Here is a 17,995-nt window from a genome sequence, read left to right as displayed (position 1 = left end):
TAGATTTGGGAACTGTACTTGGAACTAGGTCACCTTGTTATAGCTCTTCCTGGGTTCAGAGAGAGCATGACTGATGCTGTTTCTCAAGCACCTGCAAATGTTTCCAAGACCTATGGAGGAAGTCTGTTTGGTCGTTGATAACATGTTAAGAACATATTCCTTATTGATGAAACATGTGCAAGGAATTCTGGGAAGAGAAGTATTTGAACAAAAAATCTGAAGATGAAATTTGACTTATTTTGATTATTTGCTAGTATATTTGCAATGTCTTTCAGGCCAGACTGGTGTTTTCCATTGAGGAAAAGCTCAGAGCAATGCTGAAAATTATTACTTAGTTTTCTAACATAATTAAAGAATAATCTGTTGTCCTTTTTTCAAAAGCTAATCTCCATTCATGAGTTGTTTTATTGGTCTTTATAGTGCTTTTCAGTTTCTTGGTAATATTTCTTCTGGCCTTACTATACAGTTTCAAGAGTTTTTACTGTTGCTATAAAGTTATTTAGTTCATCAGTGGATTTGTTTTTAAATATCCCATTGTATTTGGCTCTGGTTGGGACTGCTAGACCTATGCAATTGTCTAAGTAGGCATAAAGCTAGTTAGTGAAGCTGGCTGCTGTTTCAGGGTCAATGGTAGGAATGTCATGGGTAAATGTAGAGGTTTCTTCATATACAATTATGAAATCATTAAATAGAAAGACATTAGTTAATATTTGTGAGGATCAGATCAAGAATATTTTGTCCTCTAGTATGTTCACTAACAATTTGATCCAGGGAATTCTTTTTTATAAATATAAAAGTTTTTTTATTCTTAGCCCACATCAGAATAGTTCTACCTCACAGGATTCCCCCTGCAGGTGTGTGCTCACCCAAAAATCTACTGCCCGTTATACTTATACCCGAAGAAAACATATCAAAATAAACATAAAGAAATGTTAGAACTCTGTGGTGTGGCATTTCGGTCTGATTCCAACATCCTTTCAGGATATCCTTCTAATTACTTCTGCTATTCTTGTCAGCTAATTGTATACATCAATCCCTGCTTAGTAATACTATATCTCATGCAAAGACTATACACACCATCTGTACTTGCACCAAGCCCTCACAAGCATACTCTGTTTACTAAAAATGTTTGTAATATTCTGTATCACCACTTTATTATTACTCCTGACATATATCACTATCTGCTCAAACCCCAACAAATTACTACTCATCAGTGTCATCCACTTCCATATTCCAGTCTCAGCCCATCAGCTTTACTAATATCTCCCCCAATCACTTACAACTATTTCCACAGACAAATGCACATTTAGCCAAACTGGAGGTAAAGCTCTCTCCAACCAAGACTGAACTTGACAGTCATGAGGAGAAGGTAAACATTTGCACCACACCACACTCATCACATAGCCTCACTAAATCTACACCACCAAAATCCACACATGGTAACACAAAAACATTCACGGAGGCTCTCAATAATAATCTGTCTAAGCAACAGAGACCTCCAAAGCAGAAACGCAAGCAACCTCCATCCCCCAACACAACCCAAATGACACATAGCCCACAGACTCAGTGTGCCACTCAACCACAGCCAATAAGGCAAAACAATGTACCCAACACACTAGTCATAGTTGACTCTATAGTCAGGCACACTGATGTCCCACTCACCAGGCTAAACAAGGAGAAGGTTACTGTCAGCTGCCTGTCAGATGCCAGGATCCACCACATAACCCACGCACTCAGGTCACTCCACAACAAGTACAAATATGACTCTGTCATTGTCCATGTTGGTGTGAATGACCTGTGATGTACCTCCCTGGACTACATGAAAAAAGAGATGGAAGAGCTCTTCGATTTTGTAGCCCAGGCAGGTATGACCCTAGCCGTGAGTAGCATTCTGCCATTGCCCACAATGATATCACAGTACAAGGACAAAATGATTGACTTCAACAATTGGCTAGGATTCTGGTGTAATTCTTAGAGGATCCAGTATCTGTCTGCTTGGGATGACATGGTCTACAGACCACGATGCTTTGCCACAGATGGCCTGCACCTGTCACCCCTGGGATTCCGGATACTGGCCAAGGCTCTTGCTGTCCCTATAGTGCCTTTTTTAGGCAAGGTTCAAATAACAATTTCACCACCATAACAGTTACAGGCAAGCAAAAACTGAGGGTAATACTACTCAATACTAGAAGTCTAAATCTCAAAATGCACTCACTCAAGGCACTCCTTAAAATGGAGAACATCGAGATCTGTGCAGTGACTGAGACCTGGTTCAAGGCTCCAGAGAGCACCCCTGTACTACCAGGCTATAACTCATACCACACTTTTCTGCCATGTAACCTGGACCGAAACACCAAAGGCGGAGGTGTGTCCATATTCATTAAGGATATCCACACCTCCAGGCTAGTTGCTCAGCATAATGCATCTGAAGTTATCCAAGTGCAACTAACTCTGGGCAAAACTGCAATCCAAATTATAGCTTGCTACAGATCCCTCACCATGCCCCAGGATTCCCACTCCTCTTTTCTTGATGTACTGGAAAATATTAAGGTTCAACCAAACACCCTAATAATGGGCAACTTCAACTACCCAACCATTAACTGGGAAAACTACTCGTGTACCAACTCCTTAGCTCAACGCTTTCTGGAATTCATAAACTCCAATGCCCTGGATCAACTTATCCACACCCCCACCAGGGGCAACAATATCCTAGACCTAGTCATTACCAACATGAGTGACCAGTGTCCCACACCTGAAGTCAACTCCTTGTTGGTCCAATCCGACCATAAGCTAATCACCCTTGATATCCACATCCTGCCCCCACCCCTCATTAAGGAAACCACAGTAAAAAATTTCTCAAAGCCAACTTCATGCTTCTTAAGAAAGAAGTGGTGAACTTCATGACACTCATGCAGATGGACAATACAGTTACAACTGCTGAATCATACAAAAATGCACTCTATAAGCACTTACACAAGTGCATGGATCGTGCTATCCCAAACCGAACCAAGACACTATCCTCCAAAAAAAGGAAGCCAATCTGGTGGTCACCTGCCATAAACAAACTGTACAACAGAAGGAAGAAACTGTTGCAAAAGAGAGTAAAATCCCATGCGTGGAGGAGCTCCCTGGTCAGCCTCAGTAAGAAGCTGAGATCCCTTATAAGATCCTCCAAAGATAGCTACGAAAACAAAATTGCCACTAATTCCAAGGACAACCACAAAGCATTCTATAGATATGTCAAGAAACTCGATGGCAACACCCAGATCTGCTCTGAGTTACAGCACAAAGGCAAGAAAATTACAGAACAAACTGATATTGCCAATATCCTGGCAGATAGGTTCAGTGCTAACTTTACCCCCCTCTCACCCCTTAAAGGGCCCATATCTATACAGGAAGAATGCAGGGTCCCTGTAATCACAACTACGCAGGTAAAAGCTGCTCTCTCTAAAGCCAAAAACACAGCATCCATTGGACCGGACAACATCCCAGGCTGCGTTTTACATGAAATTCAGAAAGAACTGGCTCCCCACTTAAGCACCATGTTCAATAATAGCCTTGCATCAGGCTTTGTGCCCACTGAATGGCACACAGCAACAGTTATCCCACTCCACAAAAGGGGAGCCACCACTGATTCCGGGAACTATCGACCTATTAGCCTGATGAGCCTGGTCTGCAAGGCCATGGAACATATCATCATGGAACTCATAAACAAAGACATTGGTAACCTCCAAAGTCTGGATCCCACCCAGTTTGGGTTTGTGAAAGGCAGATCATGCCTACTGAACCTGATACACTTCTTTGAGGCAGTCACCAAAGCCGTAGATGAGGGTAAGGTGGTTCACACAGCCTATCTTGACCTCACCAAGGCTTTCAACACCATCCCCCATTCTGGAATTATAGCTAAACTCACTAAACTAGGTATAAATCCCTACATCACAAGATGGGTTGCCAACTGGCTCACTGACAGAACCCACACTGTAAAAGTTGCAGACTCCAAATCTGACCTCAAAGCAGTGACAAGTGGAGTACCACAGGGTTCTGTCCTGGGACCTCTCCTGTTTGGTATCTACTTCTCTGAAGTACAGGCTAACACAAAAGGCCTCTGGCTAATGAAGTTCACAGATGACTGCAAACTAGGAGCCATAGTCAAGTCCCCAAATGATGTGGACATCCTACAGAAGGGCCTCGCTGAGACAGATGCCTGGTGTCAGAGCCATGGCCTCAAGCTCACTGCCAAAAAGTGCAGCATCATCCCCTTTGGTAAACACTCTGTACCCATGAACTACCACATAGGCAGCAATCTACTTAACACTGAATGCATGATAAGAGACCTTGGGACCCAGGTGGGCAGTAGTCTCTTTTTTGATAGTCACATCGCCACAGTAGTCATTAAGTCCTTCTACGTGGCACACCTCATCATAAAAGGTTCTCATCCAGGAAAAAAGATGTCATTGTTCCCCTCTACTCATCACTCATTAGACCCATTATAGAGTACAATGCCCCTTTTGGAATGTACCTCACAGGACATCTGCAGCAGTTGGAAAGGCCACAGAAGTACCTCACAAAGAAGATTACTGGCCTCAAACAAATGCCCTACTCTGATCACCTCAAAAAACTCCAGCTTTACTCCGTAGCATACCGCCTACTCCGAGGTGATCTCTGCCTAACATATAAAGTTATGTCAAACCCAGAGCTGTTGGACATGCTACACCTAAAGAAATCCCAATCCCTCCAAGCTACACGTTCTAGGGACCTAAACCTTGTCACCACAATAAACAGGACATGCTGGAGGGATAGATTCCTGTCCCAGAGATTTCCCATACTCTGGAATAGGCTACCCATCTATGTCAAGCAAAGTTCTTCATTAGCACTCTTCAAGAAAAATCTTGATGAGTGGATGGGAAATAGGAAATACACCCCAGGGATCACTTCTGTGTCTCTGCTCGACAGTGGCACAGGAAAATAACTTTCTTATTTGGCGTAAGCTAAGGAACCTTGCTGGCTAGGCTTACGTAGACCCTTGGGCCGATAGCCTAGTACCTACCTATGAACCTATGAACCTAAATATACTATACTATCCTCCTGCCTTATTTCCAAATTACAACAATGTGGAGACATCCACCCAAATCTTGGCCCTCACCCTAATCTAAACCCTGCAGCATGTCTTAGAAACCTAAATATAATGACATTAAACCTTAGAAGCCTACGTAACAAAATAGCCCCTTTCCATGCCTGGATTAACCAGTACAAACCACATATCCTAGCCTTAACTGAAACATGGCTAAATTCTCAGGTAAAAGACTCAGAAATCATACCCCACAAATTTAACATCACAAGACTTGATAGAACCCATATGAAAGGTGGAAGAGTAGCCTTACTTTACCCTGATGCCTTGAATATTACACCTTTTACTCACCACATCCCCACTGTCACAAATGCAGAGATACCTATATTTTTTTCTAAATCTAAATAGGATGAAACGTATCTGTGTCATAGTACTATACATTCCCCAGGACAAAATATACCCATACTCAGGGACATACTATTTTGGAGCTTACAAACAATTAACAATGAGACAATTATTTTAGGTGATGGGAACATCAACTGGCAAACACTGTCTTCTCAAAATCTATCCAATAGTATTAACCTCTACAGTTTTATTCATATCATCACCTATCCTCAATACAGTAAATACTATACTCAGCAATCCACTCTAGACTGGATTCTTGTATCACATCCTGCTAATTTTTATACTACAGGCACACTTCCCAATACCCTAAGTGATGCCCTATGCACATCCGCCCTCAGAACCACCACTTACTTACATAAAAAGCACATCCTGGAAAGCGTCCGCAATCTAGCTAATTTTTCTTGAGATAAGTTCAATGAGCTATTAAAGAATATAAACTGGTCAGTCCTGGAACATCTCTCTCTAGAAGAGGCAATGCAGTATTTCAACATTACCTTTCTAAATATATTTAATACCCTTGCTCCAATGTGCACAAAAAGAATCAAAAACAATTCTGGTCCTTGTTTAGCTAAAGCATGTAAAAGTCTCATGAAAAAGGGAACATAGCCAGGGATCACTGGAAACAAAACAAAAATGAGGACAATCTTCTAGTATACAGGCAGCACCACAATCAAATAAAGAAGCAACTTAACAGAGAGAAACAATTATACTACAACCACATCCAACATGAGCACAAAACTAACCATAAAACATTCTGGTCCCCCATCTCATTCCCACTTAACCCTAGGACCAAAAAAGAATACTGCCTTTGCCCTGATGCCCCACCTTTGCAAATAGCTAATGATTTCAACACCCACTTCATACAGTCTATAGTGTCCCCGATCTCAAATTTCCCCAAATCTAGCACCAGCTCTTCTTCCACTACTACCATCAATCTTGCCTCAGCCTCACACCTGGACCTTCACTGCTATAAATGCACGAATCCTCTATCTAGTAACCTAAAAAATTTCTCTCTTCAACCCATCCCTACCAGTCTCATAAAAAAAAAAAAAAAATGTTACAAAAACATAAACCTTGCTCTGCTTCGGCAGATAACCTCCCACCAGAGTACCTTAAATTAGCTGCTGACTCTGTTGCATACCCTGTCAGTATTCTTATCAACAGATCTATCTCTGAATGTAAAGTTCACTACATCTGGAAAATGTCACACATTATTCCTATCCACAAAGGGGGAAGCTCTACCGAGCTAACTAACATCCAACCTATAGTCATTCTATCTCCCATCCCCAAAATATAGGAAGAATGCATTCACCTTCAACTTATACAGTATTTACTACATAACAACCTACTTTCTCATACCCAACATGGTTCCTTCCAGGCCAGAGCACTTCCATGGCCCTCCTATCTTTCACTGAGACTAAATAGGAGTAGAGACACAGGTAACTTTGCATCAGCATTATTTCTTGACTTATCAAAAGAATTTGACACTGTCTGACACACCTTACTCCTGGCTAGGCTATCCAACCTGGGACTTACACCTTCTTCCATTTAGTGGTTTGATATCTACCTAAGCAATTGGAAACAAACAGTAAAATGGTTAAATACTATCTCTCCCTTTCTTCAAATCCCCACAGAAGTCCCACAGGGTTCCATCCTTGACCTCTTACTCTTTAATATTTTTACAAACAACCTGTACATGTTGTCATCCCTAGGAACACTCATACAATATGCAGATGACTCTACTGTCATCTGCATCTCTCCCACTCTTCCTCAACTGCACAACATCATGCAACAAACTTTTACCGTCATTGAAACTTGGATCTCTAACTCTCAACTCTTCCTTATCCCTAAAAAAACAAACTCTTACTCTTTATGCCAAAAAAATCACTCTCTTGGCACTTGACATAAACCAGTCATTCTGCAGACAAAACTTTTATTGAAATAGTCAATCAGAATAAACTGCTAGGAGTCATTACTGGCAATCAATTTAAGTTTGATCTCCACATCCAGCATAACATTAGGAAAACCCATCAGAAACTAGGCATCCTTTATAGGAACAAAAACTTCCTGAACACATTGACCAGAGTCATCCTCACCAAAACCTTCTCCCTACCCTCCCTATTATATGGAACCACAATTCTCACTAACCTAGAGTCCACCATCAGATCCAAAATGGAATGCTGCTACAACAAAGTGGCCATGTTCGCCACTAACTCACAGACTAATATACACATCACTGTACAGCATTACTTATGCTACAATGGCTCGACCTCCCTAACCATCTACCGCATGCCCAGCTCTTAGCCTTACACAACATCAATTATAAGTCCTTAGCATGTCCAGTCTTGAGTAATACAGTAAATCCTTACACCACCAACAGAACCCTAAGATCTGAAAACAAACACCTCCTATCTATTTTCAATCCCTTAAAAGTACTAGGACAAAGCCTATATTCTTACTCTGTAGCTAAATACTGGAACTCTCTTTCCCTAACCACAAGGGCTATTACTAACCCAGAAACCTTCAAAACCTCCCTAAAACAAAAGTTAAATAATACGTGGCTATGCTCATGCTCACCTCCAAGCTAACTTTACTTTATTGTCTCCACCATTGGCTAATCTACTTCTGGTTAACTTAAATTTTACATCTCCACTCCCTGACTGACACATATATCAAAAATACTGCTGACTTTTGAGCTAATCTCATCCCCTACAGTCTTCCCTCATCTCTCCACTATGCTTTCTCTCTTTTATTATAATATAATGACCACTGATTAACTTATATCTGTGTCAGTTTACAAGTAAAGAACTAAAGAATAACATGCATCACCCTATGTAAAAATGTATGTTTTCTATCCTCCACGGCACTGAACAAAATAATTTATTTTATGTCTGCTTCTGGATATTTTAATTGTATTCCTCTGTTAAAATAATATGGATGTATGTTTCTCCATATGACGTTAAATGCTTTATGTCTGCTCCTGGATATTTCTATTCTATTGCTCTGTATATAAAGTTAAAATTATTTGGATATATGTGTCTTCATATGAAGTTAAACTACCTACTCACTGTATAAAACAAGAATGTAGTAAAATGCATGTACATAATTTTTCTGTTACTTTGGAGCTTTTCTCCCTAGGCCTCTGCTGAAAAGGGGTTCTTTGGACCCAGATGGACTTTCCCGGTAAACAAATGTCAAATAAATAAATAAATTTTTGGCATACCTTGTGACACCCGTGCACTGGCCCAGTAATCAAGGAGCTTCAATTCTCACCACTAGCACCAGTGATGGGGCATGCAAGTACACACACAGTAAAGTACAATTTCCCTTAAGAGCACACAGATCACAGTCAGTCTGGGGCTGTTTCCTCTCTTTTTCCACAGATCCCTAATAAGACTCCCCACTGGCACAGCTATAGGGTCCAGATTTCAGCCTAGTTGTCATGCTAAAACCTCCAGCACCCTCTCTGTCTGAGCAGTGCTTTGTGTCCCTGCTCAAGTAGCTGACACACACACACACTTTAAGATTTGATTTATTTACAAACAGACACTCCTGGGGAAAGCTGGCACAGGTTCACTAGCTATGCCCTTCTGGCCAGGCTATAAAGTAACAGTCCACTACTACCGACCAGTAATATCAGCTGCTATAAGTCCCTTCCCAAAGGGTGACCAATTTCACTGTGTAATATTACTGTTATCCAAATAGTAAGTGTGACTGAGAAGCAAGACAACTGGAGTGACTTGGACCATATCACCAAATACATGCAAGTACTCTAGATCTTAAATTATCTCTACACAAAACAGTCACAGTGGAAAGGTTTAAAAATATTTAATAATAAATATTAAAAACACAAGACAATGCTTCTCTTCAACACAGGCCCCAGGATTTACTAATCTTCCGTGTAAGAATAGATTAGTCTTACACGGAAGCGCCAGTCTAAGAGTATAATGGCAGCGCGCCATGCATAATAATGAGGGTGCGCTGCCTCAACTCTAAAGCTTACATGGAGTGTGGATGAGTGTAGGGGGCGTGTCGGACTGCCAAGCAGTCCAAAAATCCATGCCCCTGCATTGAAAAAATGCCGCAATTTCAAGTTACATGAGCGAGTCTGCTCACATGTGCACAATGTAATACGACACTCCCCCATATGTTAAACAACTGACAAAATTAAAAATAGAAAGAGTTTTTTTATTTTTTTTTTATTTCATCCGATATAGCTGCCCGTATTTGCATGTGTTTGCATGGGTTTGCCCATTGCTTAGCTACAGTTAGCAGCTTAGACACCAGAAGAGGATAATAAGAAAAACATATGCAAATTAAACAAAATAGCAATAGCGTAGTGGTTAGAGCCTTCGCACAAAGAGGAGGCATTCCCAGTTTGAGTCCCACTACTGCACATTCCATTTTCTGCTGGAAATCTGTATACAAAAATATTTCCTGATATTTTTTATGTATAAGTTTTGTAAAAAGCATTGAAATGTTAAATGTAGTAGTGAACAAATTATATATATATGAAGGTGAAATGGTTATGCATTCTGAGGCATGAGTACCCTATTTTAAGCAATATAAAGTACTGCTAAGCACATTTTACCAGTATTGAGTATATTTAAATCCAATTGCTCATAGCTCCGCACCGCTATAACCAGTGCAATGTCTTTTATGTAGCTGCGCACCGTGCTAACCATCACAACTACAATGTATTTGTCCGTAGCTGTGCACCGTGATAACCAGCGCAACGTCAAGCAATGTCGAACAACACTGAGCAACGTCGAGCAACATCAAGCAATGTTGAGCAATGTTGGGCAAAGACGGGCAAAGTTGAGCAAAGTTGGTTAAACACAGCCACACCTCCTTTACTGTACCTTAAGCAGTCAGGTCTGCCCAGTAGGAAAATAAAAAGCAGTGACAGGGCTTGAACTCAGGATACTGTACACTACAAGTCACAGTACTTAACCACTAAGCCATGACAGCATTGCATAAACATGCACTTTCAACAGACACATATCTATCAAAGGAATTTTAAAAATTGCCAACATCAGCTAAGCAGGCGTGCCTACGCTGAGTTTTTCCAAAAGTGGCCAATCACAAATAAGTGTGGGAAATGAGGCATATTTAAGTTCCACAGGTGGGAATACTTGCTATAACTGCTTGTAGCTTCCTTCTGCAGTCAGCATGGCTGGTGTTGGAGAAGACATTCGATTTAGAGTGCTATGCTGGGGCATTGAGGAGTCCAAAGTAATGGTTTGGTTCCTTGTCCGCAGTCATGAGGAAAGACTCCTGTGAGGCCAGTACCGGGGTACCCAATATAAAATGGAGGTCTGGAACAGTCTTGCCCGTGATCTCACCAGTGCCACTGGTTTTCCTCGGACTGGTGAGCAGGTCAGGTACCATTATTCTGACCTGAAGTGACGTAGGGAGGATCAACTGGACCAGTGGATCCAGGAATCCCATGCGATGCCTAATGCCCCAGTACTAAGTAGCCATTGTATTAAGTAGTTAAGAATTGCTATGCTTGTCTATACTATGGATAGGTATGTCTCAATATCACTGCATTTACTTCACAGCTGCAGGTGACTGGGCTATGAACCAGCAAGCCCATGAGGATAGGCTGCAAAGGCTGCATCATCAGGCAGGTTAGAAGTTATTCTGCATGTACTGTTATATAAAATAAATGAGAGAGCCTTCAAAAAGTGTTTTAACCCAATAAATAAAGGTGTAATAATCCTTTAATAAATGTATAATTCCTAGAGTGCATCTGTGCCATTTTCCTTGATATGTTGTTGTACTGTTGCATTCCACAAATAGTAGTGTTGTATTAAGCAGTGTCAACCCACACTTGGGTAGGCCCATATAACGTGGATGAAGGGAGTGCCAGTAGCTTTTATACATATTTACAGCCCTCAACTGTTGGTTCATGTCCAGCATGTATAGTTTAATCTGGCACATGAGTAGGTTGATATTGTGTTCCCCAGAAATGTCAGTGTGCTGCCAGAAATGTAGGGAGCTGTTAACATATAACTGATACTTTCACCTGAACATATCTAGATAATTATATGAAAGTAGAGCTGTCAGTGTACCATCTTAGCAGTAGTGTGTGAGCAACTCTCAAAATATGTTGCAGTAACATCTGTATCTTGGACAGTTTGTATGTAAGATACAGCTCATGTATATAATGATCTAGCAAAATCCAGTTGCACAATATAAGGACATTGGGTAGTGTAATAATACATGTAAGGGACATATAACTGCAGCTAATAGGAATATAGTGAAAACTAGAAGGATATATAAGTTGTTAATTGAGCTATCTTTTTCCACCCTACTGTATGTGCATAAAAATGCAATTCCACACCTCATTCGGTATGTCTAATCTCAAAACATTTGTTGGGACATATGCCCTATTGGTTTATAAATATTTGCATTTATTTCTATGCATGTGTCCTGTTAAAATACAACAATATTGATGACCTGTTGCCATCAACTAAACCTGCATGCTGTTGTAATGTCCACTATTGTTCAATATATGCATGTGTTATGCTTGCTTTTCAACTGTTGAAAATCTGGTGTGTTGGGTTAATGGGAATACTTCTGCATGCTGTTATAACTAATTGAGAATGTTGCTGACTGTTACTAACCCATATCTTTATTAAAATCTCCAAAACATAGTTCGTGTGGGAAGGCTGGTCCCAGCGGACCCACCTGTCCCACCTCAGCTGGCCATGGCACCTGGCACCAGCAGATCTGGTGCCCAGCCTGGGACCTCCTCCTCCATTAGCCCTGTGCCACCTTCAGGTGGAACCACTGCAGGGGATGGGGCTTGGCCCCCCCATGCAAGCATAGGTGGAGGAGGGCCACCTATCACCTTACGAATGATCTGGGCTGTGGGGCATAGAGAGATTGAACATTCTGTTGCAGAACCTCTACACCAGCTTGAGGCCCAAGTGGCGCAACTCCCGGGGCAGCCTGCCCCTCTTACACAGCCCCCAGCACAGCCACCCTCTGGGCCGTGAAGGTGCAGTGGTGACTGCCCATGGGTGGGGACCTCAGTCCCACTGTTTCCATCTGGGGGCTCATGGGCTTGCGATTTCCAAACATCCCTCCCCGTCAAAGGTGTTCACCCACCACATGTGTCATATACCACCCCTGTATGAGTCTTGTTTGTCTTGTCTGTTTATCTCCCCAACCTACCTCCCCAAATATACCTACTTCCTCTACCCCACATTCCACTCTCACCTGAAATAAAAGGGCAATCTGCTCCCAAAAAAAAATTACGCCCCATACATACCTGCCCATTTTGCACACACGTCCACTGGACATATGAAATGTTATTTAATTGGCATTACAACATACTTTGTTGTCCTCACCCCTCTCTTAGGGGTTGAAGGGTTCATATCTACCTCCAAATTTATTACATATGCACAGCTGTTGCTGTTGAAGAGGTGGGCAGCTATGGACCTTCCCTACACCCGTCCTGCACATCCTGAGCTATTTTCCATACTGTCTTTCCCTCTTTGTGCCCCTTTTTCACCACTTTCCTATCTCCCCATTTTTCTTTTCTTTCAAAGAAATGAGCACCGGGATTAGCGGGAGTAAACACTATTAAGCAGTAGTTAGCGGGTTTGCACGAGTTTGCGCTTGTTTGCGCTTGGCTAAGCATTTTGCACCAACACGCAAACCCACGCAAACCTGCTTACAACTGCTTAAAAGTGCCTTAGTCACTCTGTATGTGAGGGCCCTTGTTCTGCTCAAGAGCAAAATAAAACACCTCTGTAAGTGTCGAACCCCGGACCTTGCACACACTACACAACATGAAGTACCACTAAGCCACGGTAGATATACAACAAGTTGGTGCTTAAATAAATATATCATGCATCAGAATGAGTGAATGTAAAGTAAAATAGGAATACCATACCACACAACTTGTTCTGTGGATGTTGACCAACAGTTGTTGTGGGATTATATTACATGACTGTGATAAGAGAAGCAGCCATTCTAGCAGGAAATAATGTTACACCATCACTTTACAACACCACACAGTATCACAGCAGGACAAACACTGGCATAAATGTTTAGGGCAGAGGCCATACCTCCCAACTGTCCCTAATTTTCAGGGATGTCCCTATTTTTGAAACAAATTTTAGCTCTGTCCCTCTGAATCCCTCCAAAAACTACTGACTTTGGCCAGGAAGGTGGTGAATTACACTTAATGAATAATGACAATAATTAAGAGTTAGACACTTATTTTACTTTAGACAAGGTGTATTAATTCATATGCTCTCATTCTCTCAATGTCTCAACTTAATGGCACTAATATTTTAAAGGTGTCCCTGATTGTCCCTGACTTTTTCTTGACTTTTCCCTGGGTCTGTTCAAATATGTACCTGAGTGGTTGAGAGGTCTGCAGAGGCAGAAACACAGAGGCATATCAGCCTTTCTGCTGTTACACACTGTGCAAATAGCTTTGGATGGAATTTCGGAAGCATACCCTTATATAGGAATACAACACTGAAATACAAATGGATGTAGCCATGTACTGGTAGCAACCAACTGTAAGAATGCCATTGATCTATTGCTGAAAAGACCTGTGTGGTGCACAGACAAAAAAAAAGGCTGTTCTCTTGCTTGCGTGTGGATTGGTCCAGAGTTGGGAGTTATGCAGAGAGACTACTTGCCTTGATAAACTAACATGTACACAGCAACCGTGTAAGTCCAGCAAGATAAAATCCACACAATAGTACTTATGTTCTCTGTACTTCTGCAACCCTACCCAAATGTAGAATATACCTGTGTGTGCAGGGTCTACCAAGGATGTAGGTAAGCATACTCACAGTACTGAAATGTGTCCAGTTTTTCCTGAGCAGCTTGTGCTAATGTCAACACTAAAAAAAGCACAAACTGTTTAGAACTGAGTAAATGAATATTCACAATATAGCAGTTCACAAACAATTCTTGTGCCAAAGGAATACATTTCAATAACTAGCATTGTATGGCAGTTAATTTTAACATTTGAAAAGAAAGTACATCTTTCCATGTATCTTGGGGTAGCATTTTGAGGGGTGAGTACATTTCTACACAGACAAGTGGGTACTGGAAGCAGCAACATTAGGTCTGAGTACAAAATGTAAATCTCTGGCTACACCCCTGGCTTTGGATATAAGAACTATACCAACTTTCTGTTTTAAAAAAGATGTCCACAGCAAACAAGGATGATCTCCATCTTGGAAAGCTGAAAGGGCCATGCCTACATGAGTCAGCAATTTATAGTACTGGGTTGCTATGACAGTGATTACTGCAATTACTACACAGCAGGCTGCATGCAATTAGCAAATGGTGGCCACTAATTGGTGCAGAGGCCATCACATGCTTATGTGCAAATTCTTACAAAATCAGGCTGCAATCTCTGCCAACAAAGTCAATCACTCTATTGCAGAGACTGACAGAGAGAGAGAGAGAGAGAGAGAGAGACAGAGAAAAGGAAAAAATAAATATTACCAAATCATACAAACGAAAGGTATGTGACACATATGTATTTACTGGCATGTAGTAGATGTTATTGAAGAATAGTCTACATAATGTGAACCATTCATATGTGGCAGCAGTACTTCTTTATGCACAGATGTTCTGCTTAACTACTGCAATGGACAATACTGTGTGTACCTGTGGGCAGTGGGACATACCTGTGAAATGTGTAGCTCAGCATTAAATGTCAAAGATCTGATCCATGTTATCTGTGTTCTGTACAGTAGTGTGGCTAATGGCTGTTGGGATTAGCGCTGACATTATATAAACATGGGTGTGACAGAACAACGCATGCAGGATAGTCATATTAAAGTGTAGCTTAGCATTGGCAACTGCTGTAGCAGTCTAGTATGCTTATCTAGCATCTGTTGCCATATTTACCCCCCTAATGTTAGTGTGTGTTCATATGTGACACCTGTTTGTGTTGCAGCAAGGCCCAACAGTTCAGCTGTGAGGTCCAGGGACTGACAACAGTGTGGACTTTGTGTGTGTATGCCACACACATACGGAGAAATATATATGTGTCATATATATTCACATCTGTATATGTGCATAGAGCAGGGGACATATTGCAACTGTTTGTGAATGGGGGAGATATATATGTTCGGGAAGGTTAGTACGTGCATATTTGTATGTAGGTTTTAGTGTGTGACAAACAAGACAGCATACAGTGCTGGTATATGACATGTGGTGGTTAAACACTGTGGGTGGTTTGTTCAGTTTGCAATGTTGAAGCCAGTAAGGCCTGCTAAAGCTACCTGGGCTGTGAACACCTTCAATGCATTTATCCCAAGACTGTGCAATTTTATTATATTACTGTACACCTTACATCCTTTGTATAATTGATATTCTCACTATGAAAGGTGAAATGTATATGTGCCTACATATGTATATATATATATATATATATATATATATATATATATATATATATATATATATATGTAGACCAATGGATGTGCATATGTATATATATATATATATATATATATATATATATATATATATATATATATATATATAGTTATATATACTCATACACACCTACATCTACTTGTTGCAATAGATTCTCTGTACTGTTGACTGACTGTGATGGTCAATATGTTTGTGAATACGTCAAAGATATGTATCTGTGGGATAGCTTAGTGGGAAACTGTTTATGTCATGGTATTATGAGTCCTTGCTTTGATCCTAGCAAAAGCTGTGTATTCTGTTGCTAGGCAGAACAAGTGCTATTGCATACAGTGTGAATAAGTCCCTTGGTTTTAACTAGGGTGTGTCATTGGAGGCTAAAGCACTACATCTATGATTATTGATTGGTACTGATGTTGAATGCAAATCCTGTGTGTACTGTAGTACTTCTTGAAGCTCTGGGCCTGTACAACAAAGTATGGTGTATGTCCACATTGCTTGCATCCACTGTTTTGTGTGGTCCCTGTATTCATCACAGATTGCATTTCTCAAGATTAAGGTTGTGTAAATACTGACACACAGTACTGTATAGTACACACTGAATGCTTGTCTGGGTTGTCATACCTTTGTGTCCTGTAATTATGTCGGATGCGTGTGTGGGTATGTCTGTAACATGTTCTTTGACATATGTGTGGTAAAACATATAACTGCGTATCTAGCAACATTCATAGTGTACTACAGCAGTATGCGACCTATATTCCCAATTGTGCACATATTTTGGCCATGGGTTTGCCATTAACAAGTTATGTGGTATAATAGTAATACATTTACTGGACCTTACACTGATTGTGATGGATGATGTATTTCTTTACACATCAGCTTGATGTATATCTGCTGTGGCTAGGTGGTGCATCGTGTTGCATACAGTTTGTCGGGTACTCTTGTATAGTCTTATACAGTGATTTTATTTTGTTGCTGTGCAGAACATGGTTCACTAGACAGAGAGTGAGCAAGGCACTTTCAAGCAGTTGTGGGGTGAGCAGTGATAAGTGGCATTTACAGTGTTTCACTCTCGGTTTGCTTATAGTTTGCTATATATGGCAGTTCAGTGATATCTGTACTGTATAATGTTAAATGTGCCATATGACTTGCTCAGACATATTTTTGTATTTATGTCTTCCAGGGATCATGGCCCATCACAGGAACCCCAGTTACAGTAGTGCTGAAAATTATATCATTACAAGCACTGTGATTCAGCACTACCGTCTCATGTTCTCACGAACCAGCCAGGACCAGCAGGAGCATACTGCAATGTGGCAAGATGTTGTCCACAGGGTCAATGAGGTAGGCTTGCATAACCGGACATATGAGCAGGTACGCCATCGCTGCAGTGATCTTCTCAGACATGTCCGTCAGCATGCTGCTGATGTGCGTAGACAACAGCTTGCAACAAGAGGTGGTGTTAATATCCATCCCCCCCTCACCAGAGTGGTGGAGCTGCTCCTGAGCCAGATGACACCTGCCCAACAACAGCAGCAGACATACACCATGATGGAGGTTGGAGCCACCCAGCAAGCACACATGGTGTATGCAGGTAACATGGCATATCTGTAGACTACTGTTATCTGTATTGGTAGATCATGCATATGTGAGATGTGGAGTGTGTCGTTCAAAGATGTGGAGCCTGATGTTGTGCAATACTGATCATTTGGAACATAATCTGTAGCCCTGTGAATGTAAACTGTTGTACTGTAAGATTGCAAACACACAGTAGCAATGCCACAGTTGTGGTCACTAACAAACTGTCTCATCTCTATGTAGGTCCCTCTGGGGTGATATCAAGGCAGCGGACAGATGCTGGTGAGTGTGTTCTGCATTTATTATTGTAAATAAAAAGTGCATGTCATAGTTAAGGTGTAGGCCATGTACACATGTAACACACCTACCCATAATGCATGCTGTGCATGTTTGGTGAAAGAGCACTCACATCTCACTAATGTGATTAGCTGCCTCAAACACATGCAATACCCAGACCATCTCAAACAAATGTGGCTAGACTGTAGTGACCATTGGATAGGCACAGTTGATACTCAA

This window comes from Protopterus annectens, chromosome 10.part0 (genome assembly GCF_019279795.1).
Source record: "Protopterus annectens isolate FY-2018-M chromosome 10.part0, PAN1.0, whole genome shotgun sequence".
Classification (NCBI taxonomy): domain Eukaryota; kingdom Metazoa; phylum Chordata; order Ceratodontiformes; family Protopteridae; genus Protopterus; species Protopterus annectens.
Note: the sequence above shows the minus strand (reverse complement) of the source record.